We start from the raw sequence: 2,500 nt of genomic DNA, 5'->3' as shown, positions 1-2,500 counted from the left end.
GGAGTTCTAATGTATAACCTAAAAGATATACAGGAAATTGGGATTATCTCTTATGCAGTGCAGTTTGAAGTGTATTTACACATGATTTTTAATAGTTAAGTGTATGAGCTTCAAATTATTTAGTAAATTATATTATCAACTAGTTGGTGCTTGATTGAGTGTCTGAAATAAATAAGTTGTGAGCTCTAGTAATTATTTTATGCATAATAAATCTGTAGGGCATATTGAAGAACAAGTCAAAAGATACCATATTCAGCACTGACATACTGTATGTATATGATCCATTCCTTAAGAGTGAGTAAATGGGACCACCTCCCATTCCTGTAAAATGTTTTAAAAATGATACTGGATTTGCTTTGCATAATGTTCTTCTCTTGTTAGTTATCAAACACCTTTGAAACTTGCTTACCCAACTAGGATATCCATGCGAAGTTCCCTCGGAGTTTGCCAAAATACAGCAGTCTACCTATCTTTGCATTATGCTTTAAAGAATTCAATGGATACAAATATAAACAAGGTAAGTGAAATGGCAGCCTCTTTTCATGTGTGTGGAGTGTCATGTTTCATTTTATTACGTTCAATATCTATATGCAAAGCGTGTTGACTGTGGAATATGAAAGGGCTGTATATAATTTACTTGTTACCATAACTGTTTTCAGTGATCCGTTTATTTGTAGCTGTTTGTGATATGTATTAAAATATTGCTAACTTGACAAAGACATTTTATGACAAAATTAAGTGTTTCATTAAATCATCCTGTCTGAAGAATTTTTGTCCCACTAAACAAAGGTCCCTTTATGTTTATTTTCTCTTTTTATACTCAAAGTCTTCTCACTAAGTTAAGAAAATTGAGAACAAAAGTTGACCATAAATTGTAGTTAGCTTAAGATATGCATGATTCAATATTACGGCGATAATCAGCATCCCGCGGGAGGTGGGTCGAGGAGCGAGCGACGCCGTCGTACGACAGTCATTGCAGGCGATTTAAAGGGGTAAAACAAAGATTTTATTTTCCGTTAACTTTTTAAAAAATCGCTTAGTTCTGAAATGCCCAAACTATGACGTAACATAGTAAGGCGAAGCCAACCCCGAGGCCCGCCTCATCTGCCAACCCATCTTTCAATATACCATTTGTCAATCAATCTTGCTTTCCCGTAATTTAATTTCATTCCCTGTCTCCTCAAAATTTCTTTTAAAGATAAAGTACATTATGCAGGTATCGGGTGCAAATAAAGGGAAGAGAGAATCGAGTATGTTTCCCCGTTCACCGATCCAATATGGCACTCGAGGGAAATTCAGCTTTCTTTGCTCCTCGCACTACGTCCTGATGGAAAGAGGTGCCGGGAAATTCATGATGATGAAGATGACAATAACAAAGACAATGGCAACAGTGATGATGGTATTTATAATGATAATACTGATAACAAATAAACATAGATATATATATCGATACAGACATACAAAGAAATATGCATTTAGGCATTAGATACATATGTATATGTATATATGTCTGTGCGTACTTGTACATATATATATATATATATATATATATATATATATATATATATATACATACATATATATATACACATATATATGTGTGTGTGTGTGTGTGTGTGTGTGTGTGTGTGTGTGTGTGTGTGTGTGTGTGTGTGTGTGTGTGTGTGAGAGTGTGTGAGTGTGTGTGTGTACGCGCACTGTAACCAGCTTGGAAAGCTGATATGAACCGTAGCTAGATGCATACTCTGTAATGATGTATAGGTAATTCTTAACGTATCTTCCTGTCGGGAACTGGAGTTCTGAGTCTGCGAGGAGGAGGCGCGCTCCTAAAGGAGACGGAAGCATAAGTACTTATATAGACCTTGGAGCTGGAGCAGCAGAAGGGGCTGCTCCAGCTCCACAGACTCTTCGTGTTCTTTCTTTTTTGTGAATACCTAATTCCACGACCTTGATCGTGAGGTGTGTGAGGATTACAGAATGGTTTAAAAAAAAAAACAGATATCAGATTTTTTTTTTTACATATATCTACGTCATAAACTTTTGGAATTTTAAGCGACGGTGAGAACTGAATCAGTAACAAAATTTCGTAAATGCTTTTATGGGAAAATACTGAAATATGTTTTCCTCTAGAGTCGCCTGTCCTAAAGAAAGATTCTGTTCCGGGTCTCACCCTAAAACTTTTGGATCAAACTACTGTACTAGACTCTTAAATATCAGCCTACTAACACATACGTGGGTATATTCGAAAAAACAACCAAAAAACACCGAAGCGGCGTAATTTTTTGCTTTTTTTTGTTTGGGGGGAGGGGGAGGGGTGCGAAGTTGGGTAGAAAAATCATGTAGTCTAGATACATTTTTAAGCTATAACCAGGCCTATAGAGATGTAATTTAGTAAGAATAAAAGAACGTTTAAAAATTGTGGCTGGGGGGGGGGGGGGAGGCCAGATCTTGAGAGGGCAAACAGAATTTTAGGGGGACTAACTACCCCCTCCCCCCATTA

This window comes from Penaeus chinensis, chromosome 43 (assembly GCF_019202785.1).
Source record: "Penaeus chinensis breed Huanghai No. 1 chromosome 43, ASM1920278v2, whole genome shotgun sequence".
Classification (NCBI taxonomy): domain Eukaryota; kingdom Metazoa; phylum Arthropoda; class Malacostraca; order Decapoda; family Penaeidae; genus Penaeus; species Penaeus chinensis.
Note: the sequence above shows the minus strand (reverse complement) of the source record.